This window comes from Caloenas nicobarica, chromosome 5, assembly GCF_036013445.1.
Source record: "Caloenas nicobarica isolate bCalNic1 chromosome 5, bCalNic1.hap1, whole genome shotgun sequence".
In the NCBI taxonomy this organism is placed as follows: Eukaryota; Metazoa; Chordata; class Aves; order Columbiformes; family Columbidae; genus Caloenas; species Caloenas nicobarica.
This window is the reverse complement of record NC_088249.1, coordinates 16,679,171-16,694,394: the sequence shown is the minus strand read 5'-3', so window position 1 is coordinate 16,694,394 and position 15,224 is coordinate 16,679,171. Positions and strand designations below refer to the sequence as shown.

General features: G+C 38.1%; 1 protein-coding gene across 1 annotated transcript in view; it reads left to right on the top strand.

Annotated features, from left to right (window-relative positions):
• Positions 1 to 15,224, top strand: part of SLC24A4 (solute carrier family 24 member 4) — an 88,975-nt gene that overhangs the window by 30,695 nt on the left and 43,056 nt on the right. The gene's annotated exons all lie outside the window — the stretch shown is intronic.

Sequence of the window (15,224 nt, the reverse complement as noted above, 5' to 3'; positions counted from 1 at the left end):
TCTATGTTCTGTTCTAAATTTCAGCACTTTTGTGTGACTAGACAGATACAAGCTTATTCTGTACCTAGCCAGAAATGCACCTCCCTACCAGTAGCCGGGGACAAAAACCAGACACAAGCACTCTCATATCTGTGCATCAAACAGAATGGAAGTAGCTGAGCACACCAACTCATTCTTGTCTCTGGCAAGAGAAAGGTCTGGCCAATGGAGTAGAGGCTTTGGGGGCAGATTTGCTGCTAATCTCTACCAGTTCCCATTCTCTTGGATTTCATACAATTATTCTTCATTTATGACAGCACAAGAGGTGAATAAGGTCTTTTGATTTTTGGATTATGTGTCATACAGTAACTTTTTCAGCAGAGAAAGGTAAGGGGAAGTAGAACGCTTTATAAAGAAATGCATAGGGTGCCTATGACCCAGATACATAGACATTTTACAGTGTTCCGGATATGCTAAGGCTGTCTATCCTAATATTGATAGAATAATTTTATAATTTGCCAAGAAGTTAAGCATATAAACAGCTAAGCACAATGCAATTAAGTGTGCTGTGTAGTCCTCTATGTAATCTCAGCAGAATGCCCCTTCAGCACCTGGTAGAAAGACCTTCTTTCATAGGATATGAGAGGTCATACTGCTTTGTATCTTGATCTTTGGTAGTTCACCTTATGTTTTCACATTGAGATTTCCCATTTTTTTCTGCTTGAAACACTTAATAAAGTTAAATTTCTAAAGAGATGGTGGCATGTTTTCTTGCTTGCTGGACAGTCATCATGATGTGGAAGTCCTGGGGTTTACCAACAGCATATTTGTTTATTAAAGCTGAACTATCTGTCTTGTAACTGGAATTTTAATAAGCCACTTCTGCATCAAATATTGTTCAGAAATCTGATTAGATATTAAGGGTATCCTCCAGAACAAGTAATTTAAAGTGAAAAATAAAACAGAAAGTACCAAAGGTATATTATAGTGATGAATTCTGCACTGCTGACGTGTAAATTAGATGACCAGCTAGGTTTTGTCCACTTATAGTTTGTATCCATGGCAAGCCACACCAGGCGGTGCTGTAATACATAAGTTTTGCAATTCTTATTCCTGGCAAGTTAATGATTTCTTGGGAAGATAAACTGTGTTGGCACTTTATTCTTTGTTCCAGATTCTCTCAAAAGGAAATAGTACAAGCAGGAAGGGACTAATCTTGATCCTTGATATTAGAGATTATTGCTGAAACATAGTTTATTGGACTGAAATTTCTGAAATAATAGACTTCTTAACATTCAGTTCGACTACCTCATTTTGCAAGTGGAATGTTTGGTTTGAATACATATTTTAAATTTCACATCTGTTACCTACTAGTAGAGTTCTTCTCTTCTAAGCACCCCAAAAGTGCTGGAAGGTCTGCCTTTGGCCTTGTGTCAGACAGCCATAGAAACCTCAGAACTGAGTGTATCATATACAGTCAGGCAGTACTAATCACACCCTTCATGAGTGGAAAAGTTTTCCAGGATTCTGTTTATTGTATCTTTATCTCCTTTCTTTCTGTCCTGTTCTTTATCACTTTTTTCTCATATAGTTTTTTTTTTTTTTTTTCCTGTGTTCCTTTTTTGAGGAAGAAATAGATTAACCCGCAAAAATTTGAGGAGTCTCTTTGATACTTTACATACAGTGTTAGGAGCTGGACTCTTAGACTGTCAGTATAGCAGCTTTTCAGCTGGAGATAATTATTCTGTTTTACATACCATTTGCAATTGGATTATAAGACAATTGACATGGCAGATATGTTGAAGTTGGTTATTTTACCTGAAAACATTCAAAGTAGAGTCTTAATGGAATTTCTTGTTAGATCCACTGAGTATGGTATCTCTTATATTACACTGCACATGGAAACCAGAATTTTAGACATTTTCCCTCTAGTATAATGGAATCTGAACTTCCTAGTGGAAATTTTCACAGTTGATTAAGGGATTTGGATACACCATTTCAAGAAAATCAAAATAGGACTAAATCCTCCAGTGATCTTTGAAAACTTCCATCTTCATTCTTTTGCTACTAAGTATTCCTCTTTTGTGCTGTGGTTTTGTAAGACGCTTCTGGTTTCTTAATTGCTTCCTTTCACTGTAGGGGATAAAAGGTGTTTATCTCAGTCCCATATCCTGTTGGGACCAGAGTTACTTTAAAATAACTGGTTTTGAGAACGTTGAAAAGATGGGGATAGAAGGAGGAGGGGAATTATTAGTTACTTGGGGCTGTATTATAATAAAGAGGAGATCTATATATTGAAAAGACTAAGAAGAATATATAGGAAAATGTTATATACTCCTGCTCTGGCCAACAATGTCTTAAAATAATAAGCCACAAACCAAAATCCAGTACAGTCTTTATTGTTTTCTTACAGCTGTGCTTTTGTCACCGTTTGATTGCAGGGCGAAAATAAACCGCAGCAGATGCTTTGTCAACCCCCTCGCCTTTTCCCTACCCCTCAGCCCTCCCCTCTCCCCACTAAGGAAAGGCAATAGGAGGGCAAAGAGAGAGAGAACTTGCAAGTTGGAAAAGTTAAAAAATGTTTTACTAATGCTACTATTAAAATAGAGAAAATAATACAAAATATACAAAACCAAGCTTGAATTCCCTGGCACAGCTCAGCACTGCTCCAGCGGCTGCAGGGCAGGCACCTGGAAGTCTTGGGTTGGACTCTGCAGCAAACTGGAACTGGATTCAAGGATGCAGGGTGTGTCACTAGGCCTCAGATCACAGGAACGGCAGGCAGGGTCCTCCCGAGGTGCCGGCCATAGTCGAAGAGAAGAACGAGACCCTCGTGATCTCCCACTTTTATATGAAGTATCACGTGGATGGGATGGAATACTTAGTTGGTCAGTTTTAGTCACCTGTTCAGTTCGCCCCTCCTTGCTTACAGGACATGCATTCTTATCAGTGACCTTGCGTTCCATTGCTATGTCTACCAAAACACGTATCCAGTTTCAGAAAAGTGCAGTTACTTAGAAGAACTTAGCTGAAAGGAAGATTCACTAAAAGAAAAACTGGTCTTGTTTTTAACAAAACCAGGACAGCTTTATATCCATTTTCAAATATGTTCTAATTTAGTAAATGAAAAGGAGCATGAAACATTGTTCCTTCTTGTATTTTTCTTATTTCTATTCGTCTGTAAGTCTACACGATGGCAAACAAGATACCTAGAAAGATATCTGTCACAATTGAAAAAAAACCTCTAGCTTTCAACAGGAAGCACAACCCCAGACCTTGGCATAATACAGGATGTGTTAATGTCTATCCTTATTTGAGAAAACATGCTACACATGCTTTAAGGTGCTTCCCTAGATCAGGGCCTAAAGTAAAACATAGGGAAGTGACTGAGATGCAAGAAGGTCCTGCGAGTGCTGGACCTGAGACAAGAAGGCTGTAGATTAGAAGTTCAAAGAGCTGAGAGCAAGTTTGGTGCAGAGAGCGGGAGGCTGAGGGAAGAATGGATGGCAAGGTGGAAATGTGAAGCTGAGAGCTGGGGAAGTGACAGAAAACGGTCAGGTTGGATAATTACTCAGAAATAGGCATCTGTGATCATGATGCTTAGACTTCAGATGGGGCACCTGCACTTGAATAAATCAGCGAGATGGTGCTTCCGCACCTCCAGTCAGAGAAAAATAGGGCTGGATGAAAAAATTTGGGTCATCTAGATTCGCTCTCCTTTGGGACAGAACTGGAACAAACACGTGCATCAGATTCAGATATTAAAACTCTCACTCTAAATACCTACTGCCCCCAGCCAGGTTTTATGTGAATCAGTGTTATAATGGAATTTAGGGGCTGTTTCTTCATAAATATAATTGCAACATTTCTAATAGTTAGAACTTTGAAAGTGATATTTGATGGTCTTTAAAAAATTACACTCTAAAGCTTGGTTCTTCCTTTCTTATTGGAGTTGCTTTTAAGTACGTCTGTTCAGCACAGCACTTCTAACATCAGCACAACATCTTCTCACATGTCTCTGGTAACCCATTAGATTGCTTGCTTGATGTTTTAATAAAAGCTAGAGAGTGCAAATTATTTTACATTGAACTCAATTTGATCTCAGTTGATGAAATCCTTTTATATTTTCCCTTCTTCAAAAGGATTATATAATTTAGGCAGTCGAATGGGAGAGGGAAGATATATTAGTGGATTGAGTTAGGCTGGGAGTTTACTTTTATATGGTAGCACAGGAGTTTCAAACCTCAGCTAACATGCTGGTTTACCTGGTTATACAATTCAGGGATGTCCAAGTAGAAGATGATGCTTCCAGTTCATTCAGCTCAATGATTTTCTCAGTGTGGTCAGAGTCTGCTTCACCTCATCTAATAAAAAGCAGTACTGTTTTTGCTGCTGCAGTTCAGTGGTTCATTTTGCTAGTGGAAAGGCAGATGCTAACAGGATCAGAGAGTCTCAGAGTTTGTAAAGTTTAACACTTAACTGCATGAAACATAACATTGTCTAAAATAGTTTTCTCTGAGACCACAATGGTTATTTTGTGCCTCTGCACAGCATGTACTCACATGTGAGCAGTGTGTATTTTTTTCCTTCAATGAATTTCTATTTAAGAAAGGCAAAATCTTGAGGCCATTATGTTTGGTATCACTCAAGTCTGAAATATTTCCAGCAAAATCACCAAAATAATATACATAAGCATAATACACATAAGCATATATAGGCACATATATCAAAATTAGAAAAATACAGCTAGCTCACGTTTGTTAGATATTGTTAACTAAGCTTTTACAGACACAAAGATTGAAGTAATAGCAAGTCCAGCTAACAAAAGTTTAAATGATCCAGGTCTCCAACGTCTCAGTCTATGTTTTGAAATTGTATTCTTTATTCTTACTGGTACGTTTATGTCTGACAACAAGGAAGGTAGTTTTTTAGCTTGCCATTTAATGTAGATCGATTTACCAAATCTGAAGTTGTAAAACCTCTTTGTATCCCAGTCATCAGAAGAGACAAAATGGTGAGAAGGGAAACAGATGATCTGAATCCAGGTAGTTTATTCAAGGTTATGTGTCAGGGTATTGCCTGAGTTGAGAACAGAACAGTAGCCCAACTGTTATAGTTTATTAATTGTGTTCAAATGTCAACCAAAAAGTAATTTAGATTTTGGCAGAGAAAAAATTCTAAAATCTGAAGAATGATGTTGAGTTGGGCCAAAATGTGCAATCATTTTTCAGGGGAAAGCTACCATGGAAATAATTGGGCTTAAGTAAATACTGCTGAGTTTATTTTACTGTGTTTTAGAATTCAGTCTTGCAAATTATTGAAGTCTTTCAGATTACCTGCCTTGAACTGTGAGTTCTATCTGATTGAAGGTGTTTGATCTGCTCTTTATTTGTTATTTGTTTTTGTGGGTTCTTTGGTGGGAATTGCAGTTGACTGTTTTCGATAATTTTTTTTTAACATCTGTGGTTCTAACAGGTTCACTCCCAATGAAATATGTGGGCAATTGCCATTTGTTTGTGTGTCCATCTCTATAACAAGATCACTGTGACGGTTCTCAATCTGTCTGTAACACTTCCTCTTGTGCTGCTTTCACTACCTCTGTTTCTTCCCTGCTCTTATTGTCTTTGGCGTTGTGCTCTATTAGGTAACCCCTTCTTTACTCATAGTTTCCTTGGCCTCCTTTTTATTTTTCTTTTGCTATAATTAATGTTTCTTCTATTGCCTTCTCTTCTTCATAACATCTTCAGCTCTGCTGTGATGGGTTCAACCACAACTTCTCTGATGGTAATTTCCCAGTATGTGTATCTGTGGCTGCTTCTCACACATTTTTCTGTTTGCAGACCTTGAACCTTCAGGCATTTCTTCCTGGATATCCTTGTGTGTCATTAGCACATCCTTGAATGTTCAGTCAAAACCAGCACATTGTTTTGCCTCTCAGGAGTTACTCCTTACTGTGCATTTTTGTGTCACACTCCTCATTTGATTTTCTGTACTTCTCTCTGTATGCTCTGCACTTGTTTCAGTCTTCTCTTTCTTAGCTCTTTGTGTCTTTGTAATAAGCCTTTGATTTCTTTCCCATTTCATGCTTTTTTTTTTCCTTAAAAACTTTTACTCTCATAGCAATTTCTTAACCAGTAATCTCTTCATCCTGTGTAGTGATGTTTATGATTTCTTTTTGGTTTTATGACATTGACTATTGTGCTTAGTTGTATTATTAAGTACATACCTTTTACAAACAACATATGTGTAAAGATGAATTTTAAGAATGCTGTGAAGATAATCCACTACTTCACCTTCTAACAAGGAGAATGTACCACAGTGATGCCATGACTTTCGTTGTGAACTGATTTGCAGCTCTACTTTTTTGGATTTAAATTGTAGGAAATCGCTTGCAAAATTAGGCTATTACTTTGATTATTTGTAACATATACTGGTCTGTGATCTCACTTTCACATCTCTAGGATGTCAGGCTTACTAGAAGTGCAGCTGGCATTTAAGCCAAATGCATGTAAACTGACTTTGTGGAATCTCTCCCAAACGCTTCCCTCCTGCAGTCTGTATCCTTTAGCCCAGAACTAAGCCAGGTGGGGTGTTGTGTTTTGGTTGATGTTTGGGTTTTGTGACTGTTTTGTTTTGTGGGGTTTTTGTTTGTTCATTTGGTTGGTTGGTTTTTTGTTGGTTTTGCATTTTGTTTGTTTGCTTTAAGGGAAAATGGGATATTTGATTGCATATCAAATGTGTGCGGAAATGTGATTTTGCAAAGTCTGTGTATGTATTTTTCCCTGTAGGCATTAGCGTTATTCTGTATCCTATATTTAGTTTTTCTACAGTGCTCTTGCTGTCACTGCTTTGAACAGGGCTTTATTCACCGAAGGTTAGTCAATGTTCTGATGCCTTTATGTGACAGCCCTTATTAGTAGGAAAGATTCAAATTTTCTTGTGATTGTTCATGTCAGTTATTCATGGGTACACTGTTCCTGCTTTAAATGTTAATTTTAGACAATCACCACCTCCTCCTCAGCTTCTTCCAGCTGCCACTGACACCCCCTCAGCCTGCCGGCACAGCTGTGCCATCCTCCTTTTCTTGGAAGATGTGCCTGCTTTTACTTTTCAAACAAATTTCTTCCCACTTGATGTGGTGGCAGGGGAGCCCTGTGGATAGTACCTCATCACCCTTCCTTGGCTGCAGCCCTGTGTCGTTACTATACATTGCTGGTATTTGTAAAGGTCTACAGTTATTACTGCACATGTCAGAATCTGTCATTTCCTTACACTTTCACCATTCTCAGGCCAGTCTTAAGTGTGGTGTGCTTCATCCCAAAACCAGAGCAGACCTCTTCCAGTGTGAAACACCACTTGTGTCTTTGAATCCTCTGATGATCTCCTGTGTTCCAAATATTTCCACAAATAATTGAGTTTATTTCAGTCTGGTGATCACATTCCTAACTGCCACAGCACTCCATGGGTAAAAGGGCAAGGCTTAGCTTGGGATATTACCAGCGTACGTTACTGTGTACGGCTGGAATTCTCTAATACTCCGACATTACCCTTGCTTCCTTAAGGAGTTATATTCCAATTCCTTTCTATGAGGAATTTGTCTTAGGTGTGGCAGCTCTTTTGGCATCACATTTTAAGAGTGCCAAAGTAATTCAGATCATGTCTATGCAGGGCTGTCACTGGTTCACCAGGCAGTTAGCGAGGCAATAGTGCCCACAATGCCTAGATTACAAACGGGAATAAGGAGCCTGATCTGACATAGATGTCTCAGTAATTTTCCCTCAGCTTTATTGTGTCTGTGCTGTTTTTATAGTAGCTGCATGAACTGGACTTCTGGTGATATTACTTGTGTGAATACATTAGGAAAGGTCATTGGTGCCATTGGTTATAATGAATGGCTAAAATGTCAAAATGTGTTTCTCAATATGTAGGATTTTGTTTTGCCTACCAGTGATAATTCCTTATAATTATTCCTCAGTGCAAATAGTACTGTAGTCTAGTAAAATGTAGTTTTGCTGTTTAGTTATAGATTGAACTGTCTTCAGTAAACTCCAAAGGCAAATGTATCTTTGCATGGTGACTTTTTAGATAAGATCATCATAGGAGTACTATGATGTATATTTAAGAGTACTTAAATAGATGCCTGACTAAAAAAACCAAGAAGTATAATTGAAATGGGATCAATATTATAATAATAGATAAATGTACCTTTCTTGCCTCTCAAGGCCAGACAGTGTAGTTTGGTTCCTGTTGAGCCCAGTGCAAGTGTCCATTGGATACAAATACATTTCTGTTCGTGCTGGTTTGGGCCTTTCTGCTGAGGGTTACCCCACAGTCTGTATGCATGCTGTGTAGTAAACCAGTACAGAGTAAGCTGGAGAGAGCTCAGGTACCGCTTTCATCAATTTGCTGGTCAACAAATGAAGTTTCGAAATAAATTAAAATGAAATCTGCTAGCACTCGTTAGGTGATTTGCACCTCTGATGGCTGCTTTGGCACGAGAAGTGCTGCTCTCTGACGTGGTGTCAGACAGAGCACGTGCACGCAGGGTTGTGACAGTGTGATGCTTGTTTTCGGAAAGCAACACTCCAAACTTACAACTGGAGTATTTTTGCAGTCATGGAGAAATACCTAGAAAACCCCTATAAATTAGTCTTTCATGACTGGACTGTGACATTGCTAAATCAACATACATGTTTTCCCTCTTTTCTTTCCTTTTGCTCTTTTCACTTCTGTGGCCTCTAGCCTTGTACTCAGTTTTGTGTATGCTCAAAGTGAAGATTGTCTCTCCTTTATGTTAATTAGTATGAGATTCATTGCAACATTCATTTGCAGATACTTAATAATCATGAAATAGGATTTCATATGGATGAAGACATTGTGAGAAGGATTGTAAATTTGGGTTGTGGAATTATTGTAATGTTTATATTTTTACCTTCCAGCAGTGGACTCGCCTGCTGTATGCCTCTATTCTGGGTTAAGATCGCTTTTATTCTGGAATAATGACTATGCACATAGGAAAAAAAATCACTTTCACTCCCTCAAATCTTAAGTGCTGCTCAAGACAATGCTAAATATGTGGAAGTCTCCAAATCTTTTAAGCAGCTGGTTTTTACTTACCAGATTTCATATTTTGCTATGAGGCTGCTGAAGTGCATAGTAGTGGGTAGTACTGAAAAGAGATCATTCTTGAAGTACTCCAGTAGTATTTACAGCTCCTTATTGAATTTCTAGAGTAAGGAGAAAATGCCTTAAGGATATTGTCTAGGGAAAAACAGCAGAGAATTGTACAAATCTGCCATTTGAAAAATTATTTATGTAGTAAATGAATCATAACTTGGGACCTGGAGCGTTACATCTTGGATTCCTTAGATGGGATTACTTGTGTGGAAAAGGTGAAGTAGGCTTTAGCCTATGGTGTAAGAAACAAGTTGGCATCGTTTTGTATCAGGCAGAAACCGCCCGCTGGAATGTGCATATATTTGTGATTGAGCTAAAGCATATGAACTGAGAAGTAACGATGTGTGTTCAAAAAATGGAAACCTGGCCCTGCAAAACTGTGATGTTTATTTAAAAGATAAACAACGAGTCTGGGTCTCTTTTTTGTTTGTCTTCTAGGCTTCGTAAGTGTTTTAGATTTTTGGGCTTGGGCTTTCTTCCACAAACACAAAGGCTAGAAGCAGATTTTTTGTTTCAAGTGAAAGCTGATGTTCTCACATAATTGCATGATTCCAGGACCATGGCTTCAGGAACAGTAAAAAACAAATATCACATGGTTTACAACAAAGTAATGAGAATTGGCTATACCATGTTGGCATGGCTCACAGGGAGAAATTATTGTACTTCTGTTTGTCCATATGAAAATGAGTTTTTCAAAGCACCAAGTGGTACATGGAACAAAAAATTATCCTAAATACTTGGGTCCAAAACCTGACTTGATTATAGATCCAGTGGTTTTTTATAATTTTTTTTGAGAGCTTAATATGTGCAACTTGAAACAATTTTTCAAAATTCAGCTTCCTTCCAAAATAAAAGCAAAATTCAGAGAACTAATCAGCTGATCTCAGCATGTGGCATCAGCAGCCTGATTTTTATAAGGGCTGGGCATGGTGTCTGTGGTGAGCTGAGTTGTGTGAAAATCTTGGCTTGCCTGTGCTGAACCCTTTTGGGAATTCTGGCCTCAGAAAGGTCCCCTAATGAACAGCTTTGAGGGCCTTCCTCTGCCTTATTTTTGTGTCTTTGTATTTAACCTGTTCACTCTTGATTGATGGGGCTTTTTGGAGAAAACTCACTATTGGAGACAACCCTGAGTTGGCAGGGGTGGAATAAATGTTTGAGTAGGTCTTTTTACTGCTGCCTTCCAGCACTTTCCTTTCTATATCCATGAAGAAAAACTTGTGAGTAAAGAAAGTTCAAACAGTACCCATGCCTAACTTCATTTTATGCCTTTCTCTACTTGGTCTCTGTAAGCCTGACTTAAAGTCTACTGTTGCTCTGCTACCTCATGCCCATTTTTTTCTAGAAAATCAATTTATTTAATTTTAGCATTGTAGAAGATGTCATCTATAGTTTTTGTGCTGTTTCAACTTGGAGCCTAACACTGTTTTCCTGGATGGTTAAAATCCCTATATGGATTTGGTATCAAAACACAGTAAAAATACATATATTTTAAATATTGAATTTCATTTCCTTTTCCATGTATTTGGGGAAAAAGAATGGCGTGTGCCAATACAGCTGCTTTTAAATGAACTGTACTGCAGCTTTTGCTGAAGTAGAAGGGATTCAAAAGCCTATTATTATACATTAACCGTGCTGAAGGCACAATAGCAGAGTTTCATTTAAAGTGCACTTCTATTCTGAAAGATAGCTGCTCTGGCAGCTCTTGTGGTTGCTTGTTTCTTCCTTCTCAGTGTTTTCTACATTTCATCTGTTTGGTTTTCAGGTAACCCGGTAGCTTTTCTAGCTACCAGCAGTTCAGACTTAATCTGTGGTCTGAATTTGATCAAGTCAAATTTTGCCAGTCGTTTCGCAGCTTGAATGTGGTTGTCGCATCTACTGAGCATGTAGAAATAGCCTCGTATTCTGTGTTATTTGAGGTCTATCTCCAGCAGATATAAGAAGGTAGTAACGCATTATTTTATTCACTGAAGAAGCCCAGGAAGAAGGAATTTGGTTATATAGAAAAATACTTTTACAGTCAGCTTGCAAGCACAGGTATTCATTAAACAGTATCAGTGATATTTGCTAAGGAAAACTGCTATTTCCTGCAACTCTATCTAGATCTATTCATAAATGTGATTGTCTTTCTATTAGCTCTGTCACTGGTAGCCAGCTTTTCTTTTTGTCTTTGAAAAGCAGTTTTGATCCCACTGTCACATGGCATCTATGGAATAATAATACATCCCAGTTTTGAAATGAGTGTCATCTGCCAGTCGAACTCTTCAAATGTTCAGAGAAGGAGACCTCAACCTGGGGCCAGATTCACTTAATGGATCCCTCTTGCTGGCATATTCAAGCAGCACAGAAAAGAGATTCAGCTATGAAATTCTGCAGTGTAGGGAAATCTGTCAAGGACAACTTCTGTGGTGGTTGTTCCTCGTACACCTGCTGAAAGAGTCATTTTGGGAACAAAGTAGGAGGCAGTGGTCTGCTCTGATTGTCAAGCTGTTCATTAGGCATAATACAGCAACAGTATATACAAAAGCAGCTCCAGTGTAGATTCAGTAACAAAACTGGGGATTTATAACCCACGTTTTGGAAAAACATCATTCTTTTGTGCCAAATGGAGTGTGTTCTTTCAAAGAGGGTTACTAGTCTACAGTGTCTTAAAATGAAGTTACACTTTTCATAATCTTTTCAGAAGTGTGACAGCTTGCCTGGTTGATTTTCAAAGCCCTCTGGTATTGAAACCAGGCTGTCATTTTCCCTGGCTATACAGCTTACGAATAGATTTGTAGTGAAATCCCCCACTGACGTTGCAGACAGTGCAGCCCCTCCTTGGCAGCAGATTTCTGGCCTTGTGCGTAGAGGTGAACAGACTGACTTTAAGAATAGATAGGCTGAACAACTAGCATAAATGCTTTCCATCCTTTAGTTCTGGAAGAGGTTTTAAAGTCTGACTGGGAGGAAAAAAAACCCAACACACACACACAAAACAAACAAAACCACAAAAACCCCCACAAACAAACAAAAAACAAGACCAAACCAAAAACCAAACAAAAATCCAAGTCAACAGCAACTAACCAAACAAAACCCCAAACAAACAACCCACAAAGAAACAAACAAAACAAACAAAAACCCAAGACTTTCTTGAGCTTGAGGTGATAATACCAAAAACTCATAGAACTCAAGAGATGTTTGATTTTCCAGCCTGTGAAAAACAGGAAGAATGGTTCTTTTTTTTGGTTGGGATACAAAATTACCTGACGTTTTAACTGCGCTTTCTTATGTAAGTCACAGTATTGATAGCTCATCCAGTCATTATCCCTTTTCCAATAGTTTTTTTCCTGTCAGGTATTGTTCTTGCCAGGGATATCGCTTTCTGCTGTATTTGAAAAGAACACAGCCAAGTTGAGTCCAAAACCCTGCATAGCCAGAGGGATCCCTCCCTCGAATGAAGCAAGAGGCTGTTGACCATAGAAACCATCAATTTTCAGAAGCAAAAATGAGAGAAAAGTAATGGGGAGGGGGAAGGTCAAATGTGTGAAGCTTGAAGTAAGAAACCAGAGGGAAATTCCATGTAGAAGACACAATTTTTTATTGTGACTGATGTCTGTGGTTAATTCACAGAACAATCACAAGTTATTGTAGTGCAATTTCAACCTGTTCATGTTATTCCACAATTATTATTCAGTCCTGCATGAAGAATGAACCATATTATTCACCCTAAGCTGGGAAATGACACATCTGAATAAGCTGCACCAGTGCTGGACCCTGCTAGTGTTTGAACTATTTTGGCAGCCTTGGCTCGGAGTAGTGTAAACACAGCTGAGGCAGAACGAGACAGTAAGTATAAAAGGGGGGAAGGTGAAAAATGTTTTAGTATCCTGGTTTGGGAATCTGAGGTGTAAAATAAAAAAGATGGTGTCCTTGGATGGGATTTTGAAGAATACACCTGTGCTTAGTGGAAAATCGGTACCATAATAATGGAAGATGTTATCAGAGTTCAGAAATTTTGTGTCTGATCACTGAGACCAACAGCTTATTTCACATAAACACTGGAGAGCTGTCAAATGGAGGTAGGTTTAGGGCACTGCACTACACTAAATCAAATCTTTTAACGTAAGATGTTCTTAGACTGTAATAAAACTAGGTGTCGGTAATTTCACCTCTGTTCAGCACTGATTTAGAAATGTTCCTGTCCCCATTCTTAGTTAATTTGAGTGGACTGCACAGTTTGATAGCTGTACTGAGATCCTGGATCATATTATAGGTGTTGCAGGCAGGTTCTGCTTGTCTTCTATGGAACCCACTACTTTGCAGTTTCTAGGTAACATATCAGCTGACAGCCAGGGAGAAAAAAAAAATCCATGCTCCCAAACCTTAGGGACCTTTTAGAGTTAATCTTGAGGACATTAAAACCATTAACACAAAGCCCAGTACATGTGAAATGCTGCACTCCGATATACCGATGCTTCCCCATGCTCTGTGGTAGTTGTGCATCCATGTGTCATCACTGACTCCCTAGATCAGGAGATGAGATTTCATCATGCCTTTTTGATTTTCTTTTTGTTGACAGATAATTGTTAATGTATTTTTATTTGATTGTTTGACATTGCCTTAATGAGTGCAAATACTTTTCTTTTTTATAAAAGAGAAAGTAAATTAAGTATAAGTCCGGGGTTTAATAAGGTATTAATGTTATCTTTATTGTAGCTAATCTAGTCTTGTTATATTCTCATAATTCCATACTCATGGAATGGCAGATTTGAAGGCTATTTCATTAATACACCATCCTTTATGATACGTATATTAAATGGATTTAATAGTTAAGAGTTGAGACAGTCATTTGCTTCGTAAGCTGCCACTTCCCGTTACACAGATAATCACATTTGGCAGTCCTCTTTTGGTTCAATGATGCAAATTGAATCAATATACCACAGGGATAAAATTTGCTCATAATTCTATTGTTTCTGAGGTGAGGGCAATGGAGGAGGATGCTTACTGTGAGTCCTGCCATGTGATACCTTGCCTGCAAATAGAAAACTTGAACTTTGGCATCATGCAGCATTACACTGATGTATAAATGTCCCTCAAAGAAGTTAGGTGGTATTTCATTGCACTTCATTTGGATACTCTCTTGCTGTCTAGGTAGTATAACCCATGACAACAGTTTACTAAAGAATTATCTCTAAAGGAACCTCCCTGCAGAATTTTTCGAGTAAACGTGTGTTTCTTTGAATTGCCCATTCCTGATTTGCTTTTACACTGGTGCCTAGATCAGTATCCAGCAGAAGCTCAACTGAGTATTTGAGGAAAAATCTACATGTCATCCTGCTACAGAAAACCGGAAACAGCTGTCTAATGAGAATGGGAGCTTAAAGCTTGGTAATTCTTATTTTTTCCGGATGGCAGCCAGGATTATCAGTGAATTGTTCTTTTTTTTTCTTTTTTTTTTTTTTCTTCTTTGGTGCTTGTAAGATTTTTAAGTTACCAGCTTTCTTGTGTAAAGTCACTTGCTGAGTATACCATATTTCTCCACTGTCAATTCAGAGTTAAGGGCATGTTAGCCTGTGGTGTTAGAAAGGGTTATTTTAAAATTTGGGATTTATGGGATTTTTTCTTAAAATTAATTTAGGCTTTCTGTAATTCTGTAAAAAAACCATAGCTCTAAGGTACTATGGCACATTTATGATTTTCTAATGACTAATATTTATTACATCTAATTCGGGAAGTAGTATTTAAAAGGAGGACTTTCATATGACAAATTTTATATATGAGTAAACTACTTTCACTGTGATAATATAATCTTTAGGTTGATGTTGTTTCCAGTGTTAGTGCTGAAATACATGATTAAAACAAGTCAATACTTTTTTATGAGCAAAAGCAACCTTGCTCTCTTTTTCTAAAGTCCGCGGTTGATGTTACAATGCTGACAGTGCACAGGTTACACAAGAGGATCAAATGAGTGTATTATATGGGGGGGAATTTCTCTCATTGCTATTGTTTTCAAAGTAGCCAGCGTTCTTTCTGTAAAAAATCTTTCCAGTGCACTGATTTTGAAGAACAGTATAAGCCAAAGCCACAAA